This window comes from Pleurodeles waltl, chromosome 5, assembly GCF_031143425.1.
Source record: "Pleurodeles waltl isolate 20211129_DDA chromosome 5, aPleWal1.hap1.20221129, whole genome shotgun sequence".
NCBI lineage: Eukaryota > Metazoa > Chordata > Amphibia > Caudata > Salamandridae > Pleurodeles > Pleurodeles waltl.
Genome location: NC_090444.1, coordinates 1,475,102,943 through 1,475,130,691, shown reverse-complemented (window position 1 = coordinate 1,475,130,691; position 27,749 = coordinate 1,475,102,943).

Sequence of the window (27,749 nt, the reverse complement as noted above, 5' to 3'; positions counted from 1 at the left end):
AACCAGCCCAACTGTCAAACTGACCCAGACAGGGAATCCACAAACAGGCAGAGTCACAGAAATGGTATAAGCAAGAAAATGCTCACTTTCTAAAAGTGGCATTTTCAAACGCACAATCTCAAAATCAACTTTACTAAAAGATGTATTTTTAAATTGTGAGCTCAGAGACCCCAAACTCCACATGTCCATCCGCTCCCAAAGGGAATCTACACTTTAATCACATTTAAAGGTAGCCCCCATGTTAACCTATGAGAGGGACAAGCCTTGCAACAGTGAAAAACAAATGTAGCAATATTTCACTGTCAGGACATATAACACACATTACTATATGTCCTACCTTAACCATACACTGCACCCTGCCCTTGGGGCTACCTAGGGCCTACCTTAGGGGTGTCTGACATGTAAGAAAAGGGAAGGTTTAGGCCTGGCAAGTGGGTACATTTGACAAGTCGAATTTACAGTTAAAACTGCACACACAGACACTGCAGTGGCAGGTCTGAGACATGATTACAGGGTTACTTGTGTGAGTGGCACAACCAGTGCTGCAGGCCCACTAGTAAAATTTGATTTACAGGCCCTGGGCACCTCTAGTGCACTTTACTAGGGAGTTAACAGTAAAACAAATATGCCAATCATGGAGAACCAATTACATACACATTTTGTAAAGGAGCACTTGCACTTTAGCACTGGTTAGCAGTGCCCAGAGTAACAAAAACAGTAAAATCAGAGTTCAGCACACATCAACAACCTGGGTAACAGAGGCAAAAATTTAAGGGAGACCACGCCAAGGATGAAAAGTCTAACACGTGTCCCCCCCAGCTGAAAGTGGGGAGCAACTACCCAACCTCATGGGAGTTCTCATCACTAAGGCGGAAGAATCTGGACAGACCATCAGCATTGGCGCGTTCTGTACCAGGACGATGTTCCACCGTAAAGTCCATCCCCTGTAGGGAAATGGACCACCTCAACAGTTTTGGATTCTCACCCCTCATCTGCATTAACCATCTGAGGGGCCTGTGGTCGGTCTGAACTCGGAAGTGAGTCCCAAACAAGTAGGGTCTTAGCTTCTTCAGTGCCCAGACCACAGCAAACGCTTCACGTTCTATGGCACTCCACCTACATTCCCTGGGTAGTAACCTCCTGCTAATGAAGGCTACGGGTTGATCTAGGCCCTCTTCATTAAGCTGTGAGAGTACTGCTCCAGTACCATGCTCTGAGGCGTCTGTTTGCACAACAAACTCCTTGGAGTAGTCAGGTGCCTTCAGCACAGGTGCTGTGCACATGGCAGCCTTCAGGGCATCAAAAGCGTTCTGGCAAGCCTCTGTCCAGATCACTTTCTTGGGTTGCTTCTTAGAAGTCAACTCAGTTAAGGGGGTAACAATGGTCCCATATCCCTTAACAAACCTCCTGTAATATCCTGTGAGGCCTAAAAAGGCTCTCACTTCAGTCTGGGTCTTGGGAGGCTCCCAAGCCAGAATCGTGTTAATCTTAGGCTGTAGGGGTGCCACCTGGCCACTCCCCACACGGTGTCCTAAGTACACCACAGAACCCTGCCCTATTTGGCACTTGCTCGCCTTAATAGTGAGGCCTGCCTTCTGCAGGGCCTCTAAAACTCTCCAGAGGTGTTGCAGGTGTTCCTCCCATGTGGAACTAAACACAGCAATGTCATCCAGGTAGGCTGCACTGAACTCATCCAGTCCTGCCAACACCTGGTTGACCAACCTCTGAAAGGTGGCAGGGGCATTCTTCATCCCAAAGGGCATCACGTTGAAGTGGAAGTGCCCATCTGGGGTAGAGAATGCTGACCTCTCCTTTGCCCTCTCAGTTAAGGCAATCTGCCAGTACCCAGATGTTAAATCAAACGTACTGAGGTTCTTGGCAGCTCCTAACCGATCAATGAGCTCATCAGCTCGGGGGATGGGGTGTGCGTCAGTCTTGCTGACCGCATTGAGACCCCGGTAGTCCACAGAGAACCTAAGTTCCGGAGTGGCACTAGGAGCAGCAGCCTTTGGGACCAATACCACTGGGCTGGCCCAAGGACTGCTGGAGTGCTCAATAACCCCTAGGGTTAACATTTTGGAGACTTCCTCCTTAATGCAAGCCCTGACCCTGTCAGTCACCCTGTAAACCTTATGTTTAACAGGTGTACTGTCCCCAGTGTCCACATCATGTGTGCACAGGTGTGTGACTCCTGGGATCAGGGAAAACAACGAGGTGAACTGTCCCAACACGTGGCGACAGTCCCTCTGCTGTTCCTCAGTCAGGAAGGGGGAGAGGATCACTCCCTCCACAGACCCATCTTTCTCTCCTGCAGACAGGAGGTCAGGAAGAGGCTCACTCTCTTCCTCCACCCCGTCATCTGTCGCTAGGAGCATGGATAGCTCAGTTCGCTCAAAGTGTGGTTTGAGGCGGTTGACGTGTAGGACCCTCAAAGGGTTCCTGGGGGATTGCAAGTCTACCAGATAGGTGACCTCGCTCTTTCTTTCCACCACCTCAAAAGGCCCAGTCCACTTATCTTGGAGAGCCCTAGGCTCCACTGGTGCCATGACCCACACTTTTGGTCCAGGCTGAAACTCAACCAGAGTGGCATGCTGGTCGTACCACCGTTTCATATCCGCCTGGCTTGCTTCCAGGTTCTCCTGAGCGAGACTCCTGAAGCGGGCAGTCTGGTTTCTTCGTGCCAGCATGTAGCTAAATACATCCTGGGGTGATTTACTAGGAGCTTTCTCCAAAGCCTCCTTCACCAGACTGAGCAGTCCCCTCACAGGGTGGCCATAGATGAGCTGAAAAGGGGCTAAAGCCAAGTCCCTTTTGAGGCACCTCCCTGTAAGCGAACAGAAGGCATGGCAAGAGGACGTCCCACTTACGCCTCAAGGGCTCTGACAGGCCCTGAATCATGCCTTTCAAGGTGCGGTTGAATCTCTCAACCAGACCATTACTTTGGGGATGGTAAGGTGTGGTGAACTTGTAGGTTACCCCACACACCTTCCACAGAGACTTCATATAAGTGGATATGAATTTTGTACCTCTATCAGATACCACTTCCTTGGGGAACCCAATGCGGGTAAAAACTCCCATCAAGGCACGTCCCACCACGTGGGCAGTGACCGTCCTTAGAGGAATGGCTTCTGCGTACTGTGTGGCATGGCACACCAAGACCAGGATGAACCTGTTGCCCATGGCTGTCTTGGGGTCCAGAGGCCCCACAATGTCAATTCCTACCCGTTCAAAGGGGGTACTGACTATAGGTAAAGGTTGGAGGGGAGCTTTGCGTTTCCCCCCACTCTTGCCACTTGCCTGACAAGTCTGACAAGACCTACAATAAGCAGCTGACTGCTTGTGCATCAAGGGCCAGTAAAAGTGGGAGACAAGCCTCTTATAGGTCTTGTCCTGCGCTAGATGTCCTGCCAAAGGCACATCATGGGCCAAACCCAGTAGGAAGGCCCTGAAGCACTGGGGTACCACCAGCATACGAGCTGACCCAGGCTCAGCAACCTTAGGCTCACTATACAGGAGGCCATCCTCCCAATATATCAGGTGAGTACCTGGCGCCTCGCCAGCCGCCTGGGCTGCAGCCTGCTGCCGCAGTCCCTCAAGAGTAGGGCACTCCTGCTGCGCTGTGCAGAATGCTTCCCTGGTGGGTCCCCCTTCCTCCTGCCACTGTGACATCTCAGGGACCTCCCAGTTCCTACTCCCCTGTAGGTTCCGGGGCGTCACCCTCAGGCTCCGCCTCCTCCCAGACCGTGGGAACCTCTGGGGACGGTTTCCCGCGCCCCCTGCCCTTCCTCTTCTTGGTGGTCCCCTGGGCCACTGTTTCAGGCTCAAGGGGCTCTTGACTACCCTGATTGGCTGCCATAGACCGGGTGGATACGCATACCCACCCAGGCAGACCCAACATGGTTGGACTCACAGCTACTTTCCAGGAACCTGAGACCCCGCCCCATTCAAAGGGAACCTGCGCCACTCTGCAGAGGCGCTCAGAGTTGTCTACCACAACTACTTGGTGAAGTACCCGGGGATCAATCTGCTCTTCAGACACCAGGTGACTCCTCACTGTAGTCACACTGGCTCCTGTGTCTCTCAGAGCCTCTACCCTCTGTCCATTGATGGTCACCCATTGCCTGTACTTCTTAGTGTTATCAGGCACTAGGTTTCTCTGGACCATCTCACTGTCCCCTAGTGAGACAAGGGTCATTTCTGCTGGCTCCCACCCACCTGGAACCAACTCCTCCCCAAGCGCTACACTGGCCAAACACTGGGATTGCACACCAGCGGGTGCCGGTGTATATTTGGGGCATTTGTGGTCTCCCCTAACTTGACCAATCTGGTCACATGAATAGCACTTACGTGGGGGACCACCTACCGGTGGCTTCCCTTTGGAGAACCACGGCTTCTTTTCACTGGGAGGTTGGGAATCCTTTCCCTGGGGATCAGTTTGTGGCCCTTTAGACAACTCCCCCTGTTTACCCTTACCCCCCCTTTCTTCTGAGAGGGACCCTGCCCACCCTTGGCGTGGTTTCCCCCGTACCTCTTTTGAACCCTGGTGCTCTCCCAGCGGTCCGCTTCCTGTGCAAGCTTCCTAGGGTCAGTCAGCTTGCTGTCAATGAGGTGCTGGCGCAGCTCTGGAAAACAAACACTGTACAAGTGCTCCCAAGCAATTAAATTGTAAAGCCCCTCATACGTGTTTACCTTACTGCCCTTCACCCAACCATCCAGTGACCTGCAAAAAGAATCAACACATTCCAACCATGTTTGGGATTCCTTTCACTTGTAGGATCTAAACTTCTCCTTGTACTGCTCAGGGGTGAGACCATACCTGGTGAGTAAGGCCTCCTTCATGACAGGGTGGGTGAGACTCTGAGCATCCCCTAAGGCTGTCAGTGTGTCCCTCCCCTCTGCTCAAAAATGCTTCCACAGGGCTGCCCCCCAATGAGCTTCAGGGACCAGGTTCATGTGGAGAGCTGACTCATAACCCTTGAATCACAAGTAGATATCATCCTCCCTCTTATAATCCCTCACAAGGTCTTTTGGGATGTGTACCCTTCTTTCAGGCTGCACTGTAGGATTGCTGCCACCATCCCTACTGGTCCGGCTCCTCTGATCTAACTCCTTTAAGTTAAGCTCATGATCCAGCTGCATCTTCCTTTCCTCAAGGACTGCTCTTCTCTCATCTCTTTCTTTCTCCAGATTGAGCTTCTGCAGCTCCAATTGGTATGCCCTCTCTGCCTGTCTGTCCTGCAATTCTTCAGGCGTCAGACCTTTGGAGGATACACTGCTACCTGCCCTAGAGACTCTTTCCCTGGGAATAACAGGTCCCCGCACTATACCATTATGTACTGATTGCCCTCCCTCCTCATCCTCATCCTCCTCATCATCCTCAGTGTGCCCTCCAGTGCTTCTGGTTGTCACCCAGGCCCTCTGCGCCTTTTTCAGCTCATTCTTCTTGGAAGAGCTCTTAATGGGACAACCAAAATGTTTACAAAACTGCTTTAGCTAAGCCTTGTTATAACTATCCAATTGCTTCAGGTCAAAAACAGCTTCTACTGATGCATCTCCAAGTTGAGACATGATGAAAGGTTAAAAGAGTGCAAAGTTCCAAATACAGAAACAAGTTCCCAAATGAAGTTCAAAGTCAATCAAAGATCAGCGAAGAAAAACAAAGTGGACGTAGGGAAAAATCCACAAAAAGAGAAAAAGCAAAACTCTCAAGACAAGCAGTATGTGGTCACGTAGTGGTCTGCACTCAAAATAATAGTGTACACTCAATCACTGTATGTCAAGTACAAATACAAGTCCAAAACCCAACCGCTGATCACCAATGTTAGAAATGGGGTCTTTGGTTGACAGTCAGGTTACCCCATGTTCAAGCAAGGACCCTCACTCTAGTCAGGGTAAAAGAGAATCACCCTCAGCTAACCCCTGCTTACCCCCTTGGTAGCTTGGCAGAGCAGTAGGCTTAACTTCAGAGTGGTAGGTGTAAAGTATTTGTACCAACACACACAGTAACTTAATGAAAACACTACAAAATGACACAACACCAGTTTAGGAAAATAGGAAATATTTATCTAAACAAAACAAGACCAAAACGACAAAAATCCAACATACACAAGTCAAGTTATGAATTTTTAAAGATTAAACTCAAAAATAGCGCTTAAAAACAAAAATGCTTCGATGAGGTGTTAACACGGCGTCGTGACGGAGTCGTTCCCAACAAGCCGACAACAGCGGTGCCGGACACGGAGTCGCGTAGACCCCCAAGTACAGTACCTTTGGTGAAGAGTGAAAACAAGCCGATGCGCGAAGTCGGGGATCGCGGCGTCTGTGCGAAACGTTGAATCTGCACACTGCGAGCGGCGTCTGTCACGACGTGGTGCGGCGACTTCCACGGAGTCGCGGACTTCAGCGAGGCTGCAGCGGCATCGGGCCTGCGAAGAGCGTTGCGTTCCAGCGAAGGTCACGGCGTCGGGTGCAGGCGGTGTCACCGGATTCAGCAGTGGCATTGGTCCGAAGTCGATTTCCTTGGATTTCCACCAGCTTTCCTTTCAAGGGCCCAGGGACTGGATAGGGCACCACTTGTCAGAGCAGGAGTCTCTTTAGAGAACTCTCCAAGGGCTTGATTTAGAGCTTGCCTCCTGTTGTTTGAAGCCTCAGGGACAGCAAAGACTTCCCTCTGCCAGTACCTGGAGCTTCTGCTGAGACTCCTACTCTGCCAAGTGGTGCCCATCCAGTTCCTGGGACCCTGAAAGGAGAAGCTGGCAGCCCAACAGTGAGAAATCCATGCACCGACCGCCGTGCGGGGAAAAGATCACAGCAACTCCGATCTGTGGCTGAAAATCGACTATCGCCTGCAACGCAACCGTAAGATTGACGCCCATGGCTGGAGAAACAACACGCAGCATCGCTGATGGAGGCTGGTGAGATCACAACCCACGCTGTTTTCGGATCATCGTGCAGCTGGATTTCTGGTGCAAACACAGCTGGGTGTGTAAAAATTATGCAAGGCCTGCCCGGACCAGAGAGTGCTGATCGGATCGACGCATCTCTCTCCTGCGGAGAGAAGAAATGACACACGCCGACCCGACTGTAGGAGAAATTACGCAAGGTCTTGCTCGTGAGTGAAATCAACACATTGCAAGCCCTTTTATTGACGCACATTTGTCCGTGTGGGGTTATTTTTGACGCGCCCAAGGCACATTTTCACGCTAACAGCGTTAGCGTTGTGTTTAAAATTACATGAAGACTCTTTTTGTATTTTTGTTGATGACTTGTGTATTGTGGATTTTTGAAGTTTTGGTCTTGTTTTGTTTTGGTAAATATTCTCTATTTTCTGAAGCTGTGTTGTGTCACTTTGTAGTGTTTTCATTACGTTTCTGTGTGTGTTAGTACAAATACTTTACACCTAGCACTCTGAATTTAAGCCTTCTACTCGTGCCAAGCTACCAAGGGGGTAAGCAGGGGTTAGCTGAGGGTGATTCACTTTTACCCTGAGTAGAGTGTCCTTACTTGGACAGGGGGTAACCTGACTGCCAACCAATGACCCCATTTCTAATACTAGTAATTGAGGCTGATCCATTGTATCTATTAAGCACTCAATGAACCTCAGTTGGGCAAAGGGGCACCTTCCCTGGTACTGAGGAGGATTATAAGACACCACTGGACATCTCCTGTTACTTTTGCATTTACAGTTTACTTTTGGGGTACCAGGCCCACTGAGGCCCTTAGGCTAAAATTCCACACTCAACCCCTTGTTGTTGTAACCCAATATAGAGTGTTCAGTGAGACAATCCCCCTTTTTGCATGGTCACCCTCACTTTTTGCTGAATTTTATTTCAGGACTGTAGACTTATCACATTGGGACACTGCTATCCGTGACCAATGTATATTCTCTGGCCCTTAAAACATAGGAAAACTGGCTAATCCCTGACTGTCTTACCTAACTTTTCTATCAGACTTTAGTGTACGGTACAGATATACTAGTAAGTCATCCCTATGTATGCCTTGTAGCCCAGAAGGTAAGGTGCATACTATTTAAAAATGGGACATGTAGAAAAATAATTTTACCATTTGCGTACAGTGACAAGGCCTTAAAAATTATTTTGACGGTGGCAGGTTTAAGTGCATTGTGGGGAAAACCAGAGTACCTAGAAACATACTATGAAAGGAACAATCTAGAAAAATCGTTGAACCAATATTTTTAATAGTTATTACAAATCTAATTGAATGCTTCCTCAGATTTACAAAAGCCTGTAAACCTGGGGACACACCAGAACCTTCCAACTCCCCAGAGGTGGCGCAATGAGGAGAAATATCTTTATTTCTCCTTGTTTTCAACTCTTTCCATGCGTGCTGCATTCTGCAGCATGCATGGAAAGAGGAAAAAGCCTCCCAGGATTGTTTTGTGCAGAAAGGTGGCCCTTCCTGCACAAAAACAATCCTGCCTAAAACGCAGACAGTTGCAAGGTGCTTTACTGCCCTGTGCCAAGTCTCCATAACTTTGGGCCTACCTTTGCTATTACCACCAACGTCATTTCAATTTTCCTTGCTGTCAAATAGAGCTGTAAGACAAGGGGTGCAAATTCTTGAGTGTAGTTACTATTTTTACCTCTACCTTCTCTGCTTCTACTGGCACAGCTTACACAGACTCAAGATCTGTACTAGTGATTGGGATTTATCCTGTGTATCTATCAAGCACTCAGTGACCCTCAGTTGGGCAAACGGACTGCTTCCCTGGTACTGAGGAGGACCGTAAGACACCTCTGGGCATCTCCTGTTGTGTTTGCATGCATAATTTACTTTTGGAGTACCGGGTCCACTGTGGCCCTTGAGCTAAAATTCCACACCCAGCCCCTTGTTGTGCTAGCTCAATCTATTGTGGTCTGTGAGACAATGCCCTTTATTGTATGAAGACCCTCACTTTTTGCTGAATTTTATTGCAGGATTTAAGACGTGTTACAGTGTGACACTGCTGTCCGTGTCCAATGTTTGTTATCTAACCCCTAAAACATGCAGAAATTGACTAATCCCTGATTGGCTTATGTAACTTTTCTATCAGACTACAGTGTACGGTACAGAAATACAGGTGTCCCTTCCTGCACAAAAACAATAATGTCCACAATGCAGGCATCCTTTGCACCATTGTGCAAGGGTGTCTGTGTTCGTGCTAGGCAGCAAATTTGTGCGTCAGCACAGGGGAAGAGGACAGAAGTGTGCTATATCTTGTAAATTCGGCACATGTCTGCCCTTTCCCAGTCGTGAAGCTAGACACTTCCTGCACCACGGTGCTTAAAAATAAGCCCTTAGAGTCTCTAAGGTTTCTCTCTGATGACCTTGAGACATTGAAAGTGTACTCCTGCCATTGTATGGCCACCAAAAGAAGTTTGAGTGTATTTTCAAACGTTTTGTTCCAGAACTTCAAGGGGACCAACGGCAAAAAGTATCTTATAGTTCCACATCATTGAATTTCTTTCAGGTTTTTCCCACATTGAGAAGAGTTTTACTTCAGAAAAACAACAAAGTCCCTTTTCAGATTGGAACTTCCTTACATGCAGGCCCTAGCGGCCAATCAATCTTGTGTTCCTAACCCTCACTCCATAGCGGTCAGTCTCAAATGGTGCCTAGATCGATGTCAACCAGGGGACTTTGACTGCGAACTGCTATTTGCACAATTTGGGGCTATTTTCGCTTGAATATTTACAAATTAATTTTTTGGCTCCCCTTATTGGATTTTTTTGTTTCGGTATCATTTTGCTTATTGAACGTTTATTTATTTTTATAAACTGGAGTATTATTTTCATTGTATTGTGTTTTCAACTTTTTAAATGGTTTTAGTCCCCCTAAATGCTTTACAATTTCTCATCAAGTTTAGCCTGTCTGCTCTGTGCTATAGCTATCAGGCATTGAGCTCAGGTTTACATCATTCAAACCTTTGACTGTATCTTAAAGGATGGTGAGTTCTATAATTTTTGCTAGACCCCAATCATCTCCAATTAACAATCCACTGGCTCACAGACGTTCTACGGAAGTCAAGCAGCAGAATGTAGGATACAAATTAAATAAGAAGTAAACATTTGCCACGTTCAGACAACAGTGAAAGATCAGACCACAAGATCACAATGTAAGTTCGAAGAAAGTGCACACAATATGAAGCTGTGCAAAATAAGCTGTGAATGGGAGCAAATCTAAAGATTTTTATCAATTATCATGTTTAAACCTCCAAGAAAAGAGATTTGTCTAGGCATTTTTTGATTTGTCTATGTGTTGATTTGGTACTACACAGTATTTTTAATTGGTTTTGATTTGTTTCAATAGGATGAGGGGAAAAGGAATTGCTGCTATTGAGTTAAAGTATTATATGAGCCACAGAAGTAGCTGTAAAACTGAAATAGAGCACTCATCATTACTGATAATTAAGTGCTGTTACACTGAGCTCCCCGAGGCAGAATCTGGCAGTCATTGTGTCTATTAACCTTTATATTTATTTTTTCAAAAACACATATAAAATTAACCGTTAGATAAATGCTTATAATAGATAAGTCAAATGTTTTCTCATCTTCTCACACCTCTCCTTTGTATCTTATCTTTGCCTTGTAAGGGTTTGTTGATTGTTTCTTCTCTCTATAGTGACCTTCTCATTTGCATATTTTGTTTATTGAATCAAAACATGGTGTATTGGGTGCTGTGCAATTAATGTCACAGTACATGGATGCAATAGGATTGTGGCTCTATTTTACATACGTAACACTAACATGTATTAGCAGTAAGCAAGATTTGGAAGAGTTGTAAAATGCATTATACCATTCAATGAATCACATCTAAGAAATACTGCACACTTGCTCTGTTCAACAAAGACTTCCTTGGATTCAAAACAGTATGAAAAAATGTGAAACATTTAAACAAAAACACTCGACAATCTTTGTGTCATTTGACGTTAAGTGATGCAGTGACAAACTTATTAAATATGACATAAATAGTGTGGGCATGTCAGACCTTATAATATTTTATATTATTGTGATAAGGTGACACGTATAGGGTAAAACTTCTATTACCGTCAGAGGTCGACTCAGACAGGAGTGTAAAATCATCCAATCAGCCACTGTGAACCAATAAACATCAAGTATGACACAAAATGATCAACAAAATCATTTGCAGTCAGTAATGTAAACACACAATGACATATGTGGCCATGAATCACCACACCAGTTTAGTAATGTTTAACCATTTATTGTGTTTTATTTAACAATGGCAAGATCACGTAAATCATGCACAAGACCAAATGATAGAAATACTGTCCATAACACCTGAGGAATGTCAATCCAGCTAAAGCATTTATCATTAAACTCCAAAAGAATAATGCAAAATAACAACAGAATCAAGTGAAGAATAGAAACAGCATACATTTAGTTTGTGCAGTTGAAATAATCAAAATCATTTATTAAACAGTCAAATTTAGACATTAGGTCAGGCATCCATAACTAATTTTCTACTTCAAAAAGCATGTGTGGGCTTCATGCAAAAGGAAAAATAAGACAAAAGTTAATTTGTTAAACATCTAACTACGGCGCTAACCAAAATAAACAGTTGGATTTTCTAAGGGAGAAAAACCCACAAGAAAGACAAATGCACATTGGTTATACCTCTCCTAAATGGATAAGCAATCAGTAGTAATTTAATCAGCAGAGTGCATGAACAACAGGTCTTTAGGGAACTGCATCAGTATATGGAAAGGAAACAGTTCAGTACAGTTGGGCCTAATATAACTGAACTGTTAGAATCATAGACAAGAATTAAACAGCATCTGGACAGAATCTCTGAGAATGGTTAACTGACTTACATCACACAAAGCTTTCCTATATTAAAGTCCCAAAAATGACTAACTAAGCCTCTATTGGACATGACAATGGGGTGGTTTAGTTTGCATCCAAAAAAACATCATCTGCACTTCAGATGTATCTCTTCTTCCTTCAGCATTCAAGATTGGTTTACACTGTCACTCTTCTCTCTTTTCTGGACATCAGCTTCCATAATTAAATACACTTAAAAAGCAACATGGAAACATAACATGTGCTTCCAGCCAAAAACTAAAATTCAAGCAAGAAGAAAATGTGCAACATGAAAACAGAACATTGAGTACTGAGGATTATCGTTTAACTAACAATTTTTACCTTGAGGAAATGTGCTACACGAGCAATAAGAGCAGGACAGAGATTTCCACTGTATAAGTCACACAGGATATTTGAAGAAACATTATTTTGCAGAGTTAGCAGACCATTTTAAAACATTGTGTTTGAGTAAAATTACTAAAACATGAGGCCTTTACACTAGTGCTAAACATGGAAAATAAAATATTTCATGATAAATATAAATCATTAACTTTTTAGTACATATTAAAATGCATCTTGTCAGTATGTTTAATTATGATTAAACAACATACATATTCATTAGGTATTATTTAATTTCCTTTTGACCCTAAAAGTGGCTGACACCAGAGTAAGCTCATTTCAAAGTGCATGTTTTATTTTCTAGCACACATTTAGGCCTTTTAAGACACATTAATTCACATTATATTTTAGTGACACATGTTTATCAATAATGTTTGCTCTCTAACAATCCCTCCTCTGATGACTGCATATGTTGTCATAAAATAAATATACTTCTTAATATTTGTATTAAAACTAATGAGACACGTCAAAATGTAGTTTGTTTAGAATGTCTATTATGTCTCTGCTTTCTCCAGGTTTCAGAATTTCTCAAATCATGAAAGTATTTGCTTCTCATCCATTTTAATTTCTTTCCTCCTCTGTTCATTTTTCATCCTTTGTCTTTGCATAAATCTATACAATTTGTAAAATGTGATTATGCAAATGACACATACAACCACTATTAATAATGGTTTTAGTATCATTCCCAAAATACCCTGACCAAGGTTTTCCAACCAATTTTTCACTTTAGTATAACCTTTGCTTATATTTTCCCATACACCTGGCTCTTTCAGGTCTTTTAGATCAGAATTTAGATCCGTCAAATTCTTAATTAAATTTCTAATTCCTTTACTGTTATCAGGGATAGCTATAAAACAATGTTTCGCTTTGCGCATTCAGCAGAGTCTGACTGTCTTAGGTAACAGGATGTCTAATACAAGACAGTTCTGAAGAACCATCGAACGTACCACAACCATTTCAGTATCCATTAATATAAGTGCTCCAAAAAAATCTGTTTGCCTTCTATTTACAATGGTAGACAGTTTTCTAATGTTCATGTCATTCAGAACAACTCCTATGGAAGGAATAATTGCTCCAAATATATCTCCAATTATTTCTGAATAACTTGCCCTTGGTCCCAGATTCTCATGTGTTTCATCTATTTTGTCAACTTGATAAATTTTAGGAAAAAACACTTCCAGGTAGCAAACACCATACCAGCCCCTAGGGAGATAATAATAAGCACTTTTACCACAGATGTAATAAACCCCAGGAATCGATCTTGTCCATTCAGCATAAAGTTCCATGTATTCTTAGAAATAAATACATGTCTGCATTCACTTGTTCCCACAAAGTCAGTATCAGTTCTGGATTATGGTCTGTATATACAAAGCTATATACAAAGCTTTCCTACATGTTGATAATCTAAAGCAAGCTTCTCTTTTGTGTTAGGTACACTATATGCATAGTCATTTTTGTAAGTGTATTTCACTAAACCCTTCTCTATCTTTTCCTTCAATTACATGTGAGATTATTCCCATGGGCATAAGCTGTCCCAGAGTGTGGGTTCAAAGAAGCCTCCTACAATATCAATATTCCTAGCTTTAGCTTTAGTGTTGATTAACTGGAAAAAGGAAAAGACAACATCCATATTTGAATAGAAATATTGGATGTATTCTTGATTATAGAATCTTGTTAACAGAAGACTGCAACTAATTACATATGTTAAGGGTAAGCTATGATATGTAATTCCTTCTTGCACTGATGAAGGAATTCGTGTACACATATAACAATCTCTCACATCCATTGTCTCAATATATTCATACGTTAAACAATAGAAAACATTGGAGTAAAAATCTCCTTGTGAGCTTTCTAAGTGTACGTATTTCTCATCTTTATTAAACTTCTCTAATTTAGAAAGTGTAGTAGTCTCTGGAGGAGGTGTATAATCATTTTAAACTTTATTAGAAACACTCATACTTAAAAATATTATCAACACACATACAACTTCTAATCCAACACACAAACACTTACAGTACCCATTGTATCTATTGCGATTGGTATCCATGACCAGTATAGAATCAGAAAGTGAAAGAAAAAGAAAAATAGATTTAACAATGCAGCCAAACAAAAATCAAAAATATTCTTCAGTCTTCTTTGCGATTATCTACAGCAGCTCTCAGACTTTTTCCAGAACTTGTCAAAAATCGATTTAGCAGCTTTGTCAAAATCAGTCTCTTGTTAGACCATAATCTGATGATCATTAACTATTACTTCCAGTGCATAATGTCTTCCTTGTTCAATTGGCAATGTGATTTCAAAACTCAGTTGAAATGAAATTTCAAATTCTAAAATGTAGAATTGGATTCTAAATGTCAAAACAAAAGAACATAAACTTGTATTCCCATTCTTCAGCTGCAAGATATGCCCATTCAGGACCTGTGTATCTCTGACTTGCAAACCTTTTTCTCTTTGATCTTCGATTTGCATTTCTTTCTTCTTCATTCAGATCTGCTTCTTCTGTTATCTCTCTCTCTTCTTCCTCATTTATGCTTGATGTGGAACCTTTTCGGTTTTATGCAGTGTAGGCCACTTGTCTCCTTTCACAGTTTGTCTAGACAGTGATGGCAAAACTGGACTCACAATTCTTCTTGGTTCAGTAGGATTTTGACAAGCACTTCTTTGATTTTGACTTACTTCACCTGTACCATTAACCACTTCAGCGGACAAATCTGCATAACTTTGATTCAACTCAACTCCACTTTCGACTTCTTCATGGAAAGAGATCTGCTTTATCTCTTTTTCCCAATTGTCTGCTTCTGGGAGAGTGCTCCTTAGACTTGACTCTCCTGCTACATCCACTTCTATTTCTGCTGAAAGAGGAATATCAGGATTGGCATATATTTTATCTCTAAGAGGTGTACCTGGCTCTTCACTAGTTTGCACTGTCTTTACGTTTGAAGTCTCTTGCTCTGTCTTTGTCACTTGTTCTTCTTGAGACTGTACAACTTCTGCTGGTGCTCTCTGCAACACTGTATCTTCTTCCAGAGGATATGTCACTTTGCGGGAATGACTCACATGGACGCAGTTTGGAACTCCAGCACACTTCACAGCAGTTGTCTTCACCAGAATAATCTGGTAGGGTCCTTTCTACCTAGGCTCCAAGCAAGCCTTCCACAGGTGCTCCTTGATCACCAACCAATCTTCAGCCCGAAGACTGTGTCACTTGTCTTTGAATGGTGGCAAGGCTGTTGCTTCTAGCTGGTGAGACAAAGAGTGAACCGCATCAGCTACACTCTTGCAGTAATCCAGCACTAGTCACCTGTAATGTTTACAAGTACATTTACAGGAACAGCTGGCAGTCTCATTGCTCTCTCCATTAGGATCTTGTGGGGAGAGAGTCCAGTCTTTCTATCAGGTGTTCTTCTCATGAGTATTAGAACCAATGGTAAAACATCTTGCCATTTCAGACTTTTGGATGCACTTATTTTTGCCTATGGAGCTTTCAAAGTTCCATTCATTTGATGTATTAATCCAGAAGCTTCAGGACGGTAGATCACCTCTCTAAGTAACAGCTTTGCTGCTGTGAGGCTATCATTTCTACTTGTGGGGTAGGCTTCAATCCAGTTACTAAATATACAATCACCAACACGTATCTTAAACCACCACACACAGGCATCTCAATGAAATCCTTCTGCATTCTGTTAACCCCTTCCCGCCACGGACGTAATGGTTACGTCCATGGCAGCGCCCGTGTGGCGCCATGGACGTAACCATTACGTCCTGCTACCGGCCCTCGGGGGAAGCGCTAGCGCTCCCCCCGAGGGCCACCCCCCCAGGCCAGGGCTAAAAGGGGAATCCCTTCCCCTTCAACCCCTGATCCCCCCCACCCCCCCGTGACGTCAGCGGGCGAGCGCGCGCTGACAATCACAGAGCCTCCCCCATCGCGCTGGAAGCTCAGCTTCCAGCGCGATCGAAAGAGAAATGCTCAGCATTTCTCTTTCAATCATGCGGGGAGGCAAGGAGAGGCTTCAAAGGGAAGGAAATGTATTTCCTTCCCATTGAAGTCTCTCCCATGGTTTCAAAAGCCGGATTGCTTGCAATCCGGCTTTTGAAACCCCACAAGACACCAGGGATTATTTTTTTTTGTGGAAATTTACATAAGGGAGCGACCCCCTGGGCAAGGGTCGCTCCCAGGGGGGTCATTTTTTTTTTAAGGCCTTTTCTGCCCCCCCGCTTTGGGGGCAGATTGGCCGATTTTAGGTCAACCACTAGGCACCAGGGATCTTTTTTTGCGCCGTCACGCAAGGGGAGCGACCTTGTAGGCAAGGGTCGCTCCACGGGGGGGAGGTGGGGGGGCAAATTTATTTTAGGCCATTTCTGCCCCGCCTGGGGGCAGATCGGCCTATTGTTATTAGGCCGATCTGCCCCCGGGGGGGGCAGAAACCTCTAGGCGCCAGGGCAAATGTTTTTTTTTGTTTTTTTTGTTTGTTTGTTTGTTTTTTTAGAGATGGGGAGCGACCCATTAGGCAAGGGTCGCTCCCCTGGGGGGCAAATTGTATTTAGACCATTTCTGTCCCCTTTGGGGGCAGATCGGCCGATTTTAGGTCAATCTGCCCTCAAGGGGGCAGAAACCACTAGGCACCGGGGATTTTTTTTTTGGCGCCAATGTCACGCAGGGGGAGCGACCCTGTAGGCAAGGGTCGCTCCCGGGTGGGTTTGGGGGGGCAAATTTATTTTAGGCCATTTCTGACCCCCCTGGGGGCAGATCGGCCTATTGTTATTAGGCCAATCTGCAGAAACCACTTGGCACCGGGGATTTTTTTTTTGGCGCCATTGTCACGCAGGGGGAGCGACCCCGTAGGCAAGGGTTGCTCCAGACCGGGGGTTGGGGGTGGTGGGGGGGCAAATTTATTTTAAGCCATTTCTGCCCCCCCGGGGGCAGATCGGCCTATTGTTATTAGGTCGATCTGCCCCCAAGGAGGGCAGAAACCTCTAGGCGCCAGGGCAAACCTTTTTTTTTGTTTGTTTTTTTAGAGATGGGGAGCGACCCATTAGGCAAGGTCGCTCCCCTGGGGGGCAAATTGTATTTAGACCATTTCTGCCCCCCTTTGGTGCAGATTGGCCGATTTCAGGTCAATCTGCCCCCAAGGGGGCAGAAACCAATTGGCACCGGGGATTTGTTTTTGGGCGCCAATGTCACGCAGGGGGAGCGACCCCGTAGGCAAGGGTCGCTCCGGGGGGGGGTTGGGGGACAAATTTATTTTAGGCCATTTCTGCCCCCCCCGGGGCCGGCTGAGCTAGAGGCCAAAATCCACAGGTAGGCACTGTTTTCTATGAAAAAATGTGAAGTGTCCACGTTGGCGTTTTGGGCCATTTCCGGTCGCGGGCGCTAAGCCTACCCACACAAGTGAGGTATCATTTTTATTGGGAGACTTGAGGGAACGCTGGGTGGAAGGAAATTTGTGGCTCCTCTCAGATTCCAGAACTTTCTGTCACCCGAAATGTGAGGAAAACTTGTTTTTTTAGCCAAATTCTGAGGTTTGCAAAGGATTCTGGGTAACAGAACCTGGTCAGAGCCCCGCAAGTCACCCCATCTTGGATTCCCCTAGGTCTCTAGTTTTCAAAAATGCACAGGTTTGGTAGGTTTCCCTAGGTGCCGGCTGAGCTAGAGGCCAAAATCTACAGGTAGGCACTTTGCAAAAAACACCTTTGTTTTCTTTCAAAAAATGTGATGTGTCCACGTTGTGTTTTGGGGCATTTCCTGTCACGGACGCTAGGCCTACCCACACAAGTGAGGTATCATTTGTATCAGGAGACTTGGGGGAATGCTGGGTGGAAGGAAATTTGTGGCTCCTCTCAGATTCTGGGTAACAGAACCTGGTCAGAGCTCCACAAGTCACGCCATCTTGGATTCCCCTAGGTCTCTAGTTTTAAGAAATGCATTGTGTTTTGGGGCATTTCCTGTCACGGACGGTAGGCCTACCCACACAAGTGAGGTATCATTTTTATCGGGAGACTTGGGGGAACGCTGGGAGGAAGGTAATTTGTGGCTCCTCTCAGATTCCAGAACTTTCTGTCACCGAAATGTGAGGAAAATGTGTTTTTTTTAGCCACATTTTGAGGTTTGCAAAGGATTCTGGGTAACAGAACCTGGTCAGAGCCCCACAAGTCACCCCATCTTGGATTCCCCTAGGTCTCTAGTTTTCAGAAATGCACAGGTTTGGTAGGTTTCCCTGGGTGCCGGCTGAGCTAGAGGCCAAAATCTACAGGTAGGCACTTTGCAAAAAACACCTCTGTTTTCTTTCCAAAAATGTGATGTGTCCACGTTGTGTTTTGGGGCATTTCCTGTCACGGACGCTAGGCCTACCCACACAAGTGAGGTATCATTTGTATCGGGAGACTTGGGGGAATGCTGGGTGGAAGGAAATTTGTGGCTCCTCTCAGATTCCAGAACTTTCTGTCACCGAAATGTGAGGAAAATGTGTTTTTTTAGCCAAATTTTGAGGTTTGCAAAGGATTCTGGGTAACAGAACCTGGTCAGAGCTCCACAAGTCACGCCATCTTGGATTCCCCTAGGTCTCTAGTTTTAAGAAATGCACAGGTTTGGTAGGTTTCCCTAGGTGCCGGCTGAGCTAGAGGCCAAAATCTAGAGGTAGGCACTTTGCAAAAAACACCTCTGTTTTCTTTAAAAAAAATGTGATGTGTCCACATTGTGTTTTGGGGCATTTCCTGTCACAAGCGCTAGGCCTACCCACACAAGTGAGGTATCATTTTTATCGGGAGACTTGGGGGAACGCTGGGAGGAAGGTAATTTGTGGCTCCTCTCAGATTCCAGAACTTTCTGTCACCGAAATGTGAGGAAAACGTGTTTTTTTTGCCAAATTTTGAGGTTTGCAAAGGATTCTGGGTAACAGAACCTGGTCAGAGCCCCACAAGTCACCCCATCTTGCATTCCCCTAGGTCTCTAGTTTTAAAAAATGCACAGGTTTGGTAGGTTTCCCTAGGTGCCGGCTGAGCTAGAGGCCAAAATCTACAGGTAGGCACTTTGCAAAAAACACCTCTGTTTTCTTTCAAAAAATGTGATGTGTCCACGTTGCGTTTTGGGGCATTTCCTGTCGTGGGCGCTAGGCCTACCCACACAAGTGAGGTATAATTTTTATCGGGAGACTTGTGGGAACGCTGGGTGGGAGGAAATTTGTGGCTCCTCTCTGATTCCAGAACTTTCTGTCATCAAAATGTGATGAAAACATGTTTTTTTAGCCAAATTTTGAGGTTTGCAAAGGATTCTGGGTAACAGAACCTGGTCAGAGCCCAACAAGTCACCCTATCTTGGATTCCCCTAGGTCTCTAGTTTTCACAAATGCACAGGTTTGGTAGGTTTCCCTAGGTGCCGGCTGAGCTAGAGGCCAAAATCTACAGGTAGGCACTTTTCAAAAAACACCTCTGTTTTCTTTAAAAAAATGTGATGTGTCCACGTTGCGTTTTGGGGCATTTCCTGACGTGGGCGCTAGGCCTACCCACACAAGTGAGGTATCATTTTTATCGGGAGACTTGGGGGAACATAGAGTAACAAAACAAGTGTTATTGCCCCTTGTCTTTCTCTACATTTTTTCCTTCCAAATATAAGAGAGTGTGTAAAAAAGACATCTATTTGAGAAATGCCCTGTAATTCACATGCTAGTATGGTCACCCCGGAATTCAGAGATGTGCAAATAACCACTGCTCCTCAACACCTTATCTTGTGCCCTTTTTGGAAATACAAAGGTTTTCTTGATAGCTATTTTTCACTCTTTATATTTCAGCAAATGAATTGCTGTATACCCAGTATAGAATGAAAACGCACTGCAGGGTGCAGCTCATTAATTGGCTCTGGGTACCTAGGGTTCTTGATGAACCTACAAGCCCTATATATCCCCGCAACCAGAAAAGTCCAGCAGACGTAACGGTATATTGCTTTCAAAAATCTGACATTGCAGGAAAAAGTTACAGAGTAAAACGTAGAGAAAATTTGCAGATTTTTTCACCTCAATTTCAATATTTTGTTTTTTCAGTTGTTATTTTCTGTAGGAAACCCTTGTAGGATCTACACAAATTACCCCTTGTTGAATTCTGAATTTTGTCTTTTTCAGAAATGTTGCGGTTTCTCGGATCCAGCATTGGTTTCATGCCCATTTCTGTCACTGACTGGAAGGAGGCTGAAAGCACAAAAAATCGTAAAAATGGGGTATGCCCCAGTAAAATGCCAAAATTGTGTTGAAAAATTGGGTTTTCTGATTAAAGTCTGCCTGTTCCTGAAAGCTAGGAAGCTGGTGATGTTAGCACCGCAAACTCTTTGTTGATGCCATTTTCAGGGAAAAAAACCACAATCCTTCTTCTGCAGCCCCTTTTTCCCATTTAAAAAAAAAAAAAAATCACTGTATTTTGGCTTATTTCTTGGCCTCCTTCTGGGGAACCCACAAAGTCTGGGTACCTCTAGAATCCCTAGGATGATGGAAGAAAAAGACGCAAATTTGGCGTGGGCAGTTTATGTGAACAAAAAGTTATGAGGGCCTAAGCGTGAACTGCCCCAAATAGCCAAAAAAAGGCTTGGCACCTGAGGGGGGAAAGGCCTGGCAGCGAAGGGGTTAAATGGATTGCCTGCTCTTCCAATATGACTCAAATTGACAACAGTTCTCTTTTCCACATTCATTTGTTGACATGTAATGCACCTGTGACAAATTGCTTCAGCAATCTGTCTAAATTTTGGATTGAACCAGCATTGCTTAAATGTTAGAATCATTGTATCTCTGCCAATGTGTTTTTGACCATATAAGTATCTTGCCATTTGTGTCAGTAGACAGTTTGGCAAAAACACCTGCCCTTCATGTGAAACCCAAAGTTCATAATTTTTTTTCTATGAATGCAACCCAATTGTATCCAACTTTTCTTTTCTTCTTCTGGAACCTCTTCTTGTAATAACATTATCTCATCTCAAGTGTCAATTACTGTCAACATATAACTTTGACTTATCTCATCAGTATTTATCGCACCAACATTTTTCCATTCTTCATTAAATGTCACACAATTCAATGTAGTGAAAAGAGCAACCTGATTCGCTTAGGAATTTCCCATGGAGTTGAAGTGCTCGATCTTTGGTGAGCACTACACTTGACTACCGCAATTTTTTCAGGAAATTGTACGGATGTTAAGAAATCATGAATTCTATCACCATTTCTAGCTGGTAAACCAGAAGAGGACATGAAACCTCTATGGGACCATAACTGCCCAAAGCGGTGTACAACAAAAAACCTGTACCGGCTGTCTGTAAAATCGTAATTTTAAGCTGTGCAGAAATACAGCATGCTCTAGTAAGAGCCACTAATTTAGCCACTTGTGCAGAAAATACTCCTTGAAGCCATGAAGCTTCAAGTATGCCAGAGACTGTGCACACAGCATAACAGACCTCAAAGTTCTCGCATTATTTCTAAAACAGGAATCATCAACAAAGATTGTTTGATCATTTTTCTCCAACGGATTATCCTGAATATCAGGTCTGGGTTTGGTGCACAGTTCAGTAATATCTAGGCAGTCATGTTCAACTTCATTAACATTTTCATTTTCAACATTGCCTACTGGGAGCAAGGTTGCAAGGTTGCTGGATTAAGCATAGTGCAACACTTAAGGGAGAGCCTTCGTTAAATACTGAGTCATGGTCCTGATAAGCAAGACCTCAACTGAGTGAGGGATCAAAACAGTTAAAGGATGTCCCAATCACCATGCTATCACACTGAGTGAGATTCAAACCAACTGCCTGGTAAAGCGGCAGCAACCGGATCGAATGTAGCTGAAAATATGCTACAGGCTGATTTATGCCACCATATACCTGTGTCAAAACAGAAAGTGCAGAACAATCACGTTCATGACAGAACAGTAGAAAAGGCTTTGTGTAATCAGTTATTCCCAGTGCTCTTCTTAGCTCAGTGAAAGCTTCCATACAAGCTTCTTCAAAGAGAGCAATGTCTTTGTGGGTCAATCTCTGCAATGGTTGGAAATAATAGAAACATTGGAGATCCTTTGGCAACAGTAACTCACCATTCCCAAAAACATCCTGAAATCTCTTTGTGTAACAGCAGGGTTAGTTTGCAAGATAGGTCTAACCTGTTCTCTTCCTTGCTCCTTTCTCTATCTGATATCCCAAGTATTTCACTTCTTTTTGACAGTACTGCAATTTTGCTGGGGACACTTTGGCCTTCTATTGACATTGGCGGTAAATCTCACTTACCCCCATGCTGACTGCCACCAACATATCGCCATGCTCAAAATGGACACACACAAACAAAACACCACCACATTGGACAATTCAAACTACACACACCTGACACTTATACACACACCACACATCAACACGACTATAAAACACACACCCATATTACCCACAAACCTTTACGAGTACAAACCATTGGCATGAGCGAGACACCACGACCACACACCACCATCACCCATACACCACCCACTCACGCCATCTTCCCCAGGATGAAGAACACAGGCCACAATGCCCCCTCCAGAACCAGTGGGGAAAACACCCACTCACCCCACCCTCCCCAGGATGAAGATCACAGGGTATGATGTCCCCTCCAGAACCAGTGGGGAAAACACCCGCCTGAGAGACTGTGGCCTTGCTCTCCCCATGACCAAGCAGTAAGCAAGTCACCCACTTGAGAGACTGTGGCCTTGCACTCCCCAGGACCAAGCAGTAAGCAAGTCACCCACTTGAGAGACTGTGGCCTTGCACTCCCCAGGACCGAACACAGGGCATGTTGCCCCTCCAGGACCAGTCGTGTTGTTCCATCCTCCGGCTGAGGTGGCCCCGTTCCCCGTCCCCCTGAGGTGCCTGCCTATTTTCGATCTGATGCCCTTGCAGTGTTCTCTCCGTGTTGCAGGAGACAAGTGGGGTCTTGGACTTTGGCCTGTGGTTCACGCACATTGAGGACTGGGCAGTGTCCCTTGTTTGTACATATGAATATAGTTTTAGACTGGATGTATGTATTTTTGATGTATTTATATTATTACACTCACTTTCATCTATTCGTGTTGTCCTTGCATTATTCCTGAGGGGTACGGTGTATATATGTTCTCTTACTGCATCTGATTGTGTGTATGGTGCTGGGTGTGCGGTTGTGTGTGTATTGCATGTGTGTGTGTGTCACTCTCTTTTTCCTGACCCCTCCCCTGTGTGCTAGGCAGTTGTACTCACCGTGGTCATCTTCACAGTCATTGGTGTTCGTGGTGGAGCAGGACGTAGAAGATCATTGGAAAAATCAGCAGCTCAGGCTCCATGGCGGCGTAGTTCTTCCCTGTGTCTCCGAAGGTGAGTTGTTTCCCTTGTGTGTAATGTTTCCGCCAGGCTTTTTATGTTGTTGGTACCGCCCCAGAAAAGGTGGCGGATTAGATTGTCATTATACGGTGTGCGGAACATTGTCTTCCGCCTGGCTGTAGGCGGCTACCACTGTGGTGCTTGTTGTTTCCGCCCTGAAGTTTCTAACACACATTCATCTTCATCCAAAATCTCACTCACAATTTTATTATTCAATTCATCCTCACTGTGTAAGGGGTACTGTGTAATGCGTTGACCATTTTGACTTAACATTTGACCCATGTTCTGCTGAGGAACTACTATCTGCTGCTGTGTCATTGGAGCTTGAGGTATTTGCATTTGCTGTGGTGGCATGATTTGCATCTGCTGTTGTATTTGGTTTGGCTGTGGTACCTGAGATTGTGGCACCTGCTGTTGGAGAATTTGCATTTACTGCTGAATTTGCATCTGAATATTCATATTCTGGACATTTAAATTAGGATTCCAAATTATCGATCCATTTAAATTAGAAAATTGATTTTGTTCATTCATCTGCACAACACCTTCATGTACCACCATTGGACACTCCCGTTTTCAATGTCCTCGACCCCTGCAAGTGTGACAAGGTAATGTCATTGTCTGCATATCACATGAATTAACATTAGTATTCAGATCAACACCTACACAATTTCCATTTCCATTTCCAAAACCACCACATCCTCTGCTTATTGCCAATGCTTGACTCTAAATCATTTGCATGTTTCCCTGTTATTGTTGAGCTCCCTGTATCCCTGATTGTGTTGCTCTAATCTGCATCAACATTGCCTTTTCTTTCAATCTCTTCTGTTTCAATTCAATCTTGTCACTGCAGTATTTAGCAAACTGTAATACTTCATAAACTACTTTTGCTTGCCAGCAAATCAAAGGACTCTTGAGCATGTTACCAACTTCAGGTCTTACCCCTTCAACAAATCTGAGCACGAAATGAATCATGTCTTTGGGCTCATTTGTTTCTGTATCACTTTAATGTTTGAATGCCTGCAACAACCTTTCATAATATGTATGTATTGACTCCTTTGCTTCTTGCGCTGTCCTATGAATCCCCTGCCGATCAATGTTTTTAGGGGTTCATTACTTCAGTACATGTGCACCCGTAACTGAATCTTGTGGAGGTTCTCTTGTTGGCCAATCACCACTCCTTTAACATTCAATCCATAAATCAACTGGGACTACTATTTCTAAGAGAGTATTTAAATCCTCACATATGTATTTTGCGAGTTTCACAAACCTATTTGTCTGCTGGTACCATTCCACTGGTTTCTCTCACAATCTGGGGTAATCATTTGTGAATGACAAAATATCACTCCTGCTCTCTCCAGAAATCTGTCCCATTGGAAAAATCTTTTCTGTACTATCAGTGTGCAGTGTATCAGTAGATTTCAAATTAGTAGACTCTCTTTACTTCTAATCTCTTTTCTTTACCCATCTGCCTTCCCATTAATCTAATGCTCCCTGTGTTTGAATACTTTGGATTCATTCTCTGATGTGAATTTTCATTCCAGGTGATCTCATGTTCTCATTGTCTTTTGAATCAAATTCTAATCTGTAACTCATTTTCAATTGCTTTGATTTCTCAATTTCCACTTCATATTTTTCTGCACGTTCTGATAATTTCTGATGTGCCAATCCTGCTATATTTTTGACATTTTACGCATGAAGCATAACTCATCTCATTTATATGAATCAATTCTTTTTAATTCAAGTGTTCCTTCAATCATTTCACTTAAATGTTATTTTAATCTTGATAGGTTCAGTGTTCTTTTCCATTCAGCTATTGTTTTCATTGCTAATGCTCCACTCATTTACTCCAACCAATGTGTTAACTTCTGAGCTGTCAAGCCTTATAAAGAAACATATGTAGTTACATTGGACACACATTGTGGAGTATTACATAGTGGACCCATTACTCTTTCAGAATTTGACTTCCCCAAACTGTGAGGAATCTTTGAATAAGTTAAATCTATAAGTGGACATGTTTTGTCGAATGTCTGATTCATTGGAGTCATAACTCTCACAGTAGTATTGAGTCTCCCTATTTCTGCATTTGAATTAAAATGATTCTACACATTATTCTCATTATTTCCCTGGGCATACAATGAAACAACTGTGTCAATTGTAAGAGGAACTGTTAATGCTTCTGGGCTTGATGTAACATTCTGATTTCCTGAAAATATTACTCCAGAATTCTGACTTGTAAGTACTGAGGAACTCATTTGCGTTACTGTTAATGGAGTATACCGTGGCAATGTCTGATTTTGACTAACAACTTGCACAGGAGTCACTGAATTAGGTGTAGACTCGACCTGCACCATCATTAGTTTCTGGAAAATCTGGGGTGGCACCGGCACTGTAATACTTAGTGCAGAACCCACAATAGGAATTGGAGAATAAACCACAGGTAGCTCAGCCTGAATCAAAGGAGTTTGAGTAACTGTAATAGCAGAAACATTAGTTGCAACCTGTACCTTGCTTTATGTTACCACAGCTGGAGGTGGTGCACTTGGACCTATAATGGTACCTGGACTTGCCTCTTGTGCTGAATATGGTGGAGGACAATTTCTCAATAATTGTGTTAGAAATTCATCATCATCTGAGTCACTATCTTAAGTCAGCGATTTCTTAGTTTCATCTGACTTCAACTCAATTTATTTACAATCCTTATTCTTTTTCTTTGTTGTTGGTCTAACACTGTCCTCTTTCTCTTGTGTGATAGTAGGATTCATTCCAATACTCTATAAAGTTTCAGTTCTCAAACAATTCTGCTCATTGGCCCATCTTGCTTCTAGCAATGTTTTCTCAGCTTTTCTTATTCGTCTTTCAAATTTTAATTTCTCTTGTTGTCTGGCCAGTAACTCCCAAATAGCTAAAGCTTCAAATTGTGCTGGTCTCAGAGGGGGCTTTAATTCATAAATTAATCTTCTCACATTCTCTAAAATTCTCATGTTAAATGTTCCATGCTCAGGAAATGCTAAGCTCCCTTCCTTCTCTGTAATTTTGCAACATTGTTTTAACCAAATATATGCTGAAGGATCCTTCTCTTCAGTTACAGTGTATGCAGGTGTACCTTCTGGTGTGACAATTTCACCTAGTCTGACTGGAATTAAAGCATCTCCTCTTATCACAATTTGTGACGCTTTGAACAAATTTTATTTTCACCCTAAATTGACTCAAAACTACAAATTAAATTCAAAACAGGAAGTAGTTTAATCCATAAATCCTTTTCGCCTGCTACTCCTGACCAATAGTGAACAACTTTTGTTCATCAATCCGTTTGTGGCTCTGTTTCACCAACTGACCAATCCCAGCGCTGACCCAATGACATCACACTCACACACAGCGACTGACAAATCCTCGTGGCTTGTCCTCCAAACCTGATTCACACGAAAACTAAATGCAAAATTATTGCGAGCGCTAAGAAAAATCAACAAACCAACTTGTCTGCTTACTTAAGGTAGGGACTCAATCACTTTAGCTCTGACAGCTACTCTTTTGGCTTTAGCTTTCTCTCATGCGCAAGTAAAATTCAACCTGAATATTCACCCTTGACTAATTCCAGATGCTCCTGTGCACTCAGAAATCAACAATATCTGTCAAACGAATACACATTTAACACACACACACTAAGAAATACTATTTGTCAACCATGGCTGATTGACCACACACATCAAATAAATCACAACAACAACCAAGTGTCTGATACACTTCATCAATACTCCAGAGTCTTAGACCAACACAGGGTCCGAACATTAACAACCACGTGGACAATTTTTAGAGCACACACCGCCACATTTACTTGAAGTATGATGACTTCCCTACACTTATCCTTCAGAGTACGAAAACTCTCTAATCAACTACATTGGACTATGCAAACTCCATATTTCTCTCATTGACTTGCGATTTGCCAAAGAATTTGCAAGTGCAAACCCCCCTCAAAACTCAATCACTGGGAACATATCATTTTTCATCTAAACAAGCATTGGCAACAACACATTTCACCTAAGCATGCACTGGCAAGACCAAATTTTCAAAAATCAAAGTTTCAACAACCATTGGCAGAATCAAACCTCTCGATGTCCTTCTATTGAGATGTAACCATCAGATGATTCCCTCCTAGTGAGACGTAACCATTGTCTGCTACCAAGTTCTGTGGGTGTGCC